This window comes from Gavialis gangeticus, unplaced genomic scaffold (assembly GCF_001723915.1).
Source record: "Gavialis gangeticus isolate Ggan-Ray unplaced genomic scaffold, GavGan_comp1, whole genome shotgun sequence".
Classification (NCBI taxonomy): domain Eukaryota; kingdom Metazoa; phylum Chordata; order Crocodylia; family Gavialidae; genus Gavialis; species Gavialis gangeticus.
The window spans coordinates 5632373-5632964 of NW_017728980.1; positions in this window are offsets into that span (position 1 = coordinate 5632373).

Here is a 592-nt window from a genome sequence, read left to right on the forward strand (position 1 = left end):
GGGGGGGGGGGGGGAAGTGACAAGGGGCCTGATCTTTTCCCCACCCCCCACAGAGTCTGCTTGCTTCTTGCATGGCTGGGGGACAAGCTGCCGGTGGCCCCCCTGAGCTGTGGGAAGCCCCACCACGGCAGTGGCACTGGTGCTTCCCACTTTAGTGGCGGCACCCCCCAGGACTGCCCAGGTGGGGTGCTAGCTGGGAAGATGCTGCCCCAGCTTGCAGGCAGCACCTGGCCCAGTCCGACAGTGCACGGGGCGCTGGAAGCCCAGATGCGTTTGGGGCAGCTCAGGCTTGGCAGGCTGCCAGTGCCCTGTACACTGTCCCAGCTGCCTTCCCACCTCCTGAAGCCACCCAGGAACAGGCTGGCTGGCCCCTGGGGCACTGCAGGAAGGTGGCAGGAGGGCGGCTGGATGTGCTGACGGCCAGAGAAGCTGGTGGGGACGGCACACAGGGTGCTGCAAGCCCGCCAAGCCTGAGCTTCCAGCACCCCATGCACCATCCCCGCCACCTTCTCTGGCCACAAGACATGTACGTGTGCATGACTTTTTTATCCACATGGGGGTTGGGGTTTTGGAATTTGGCATGGGGGGGGGC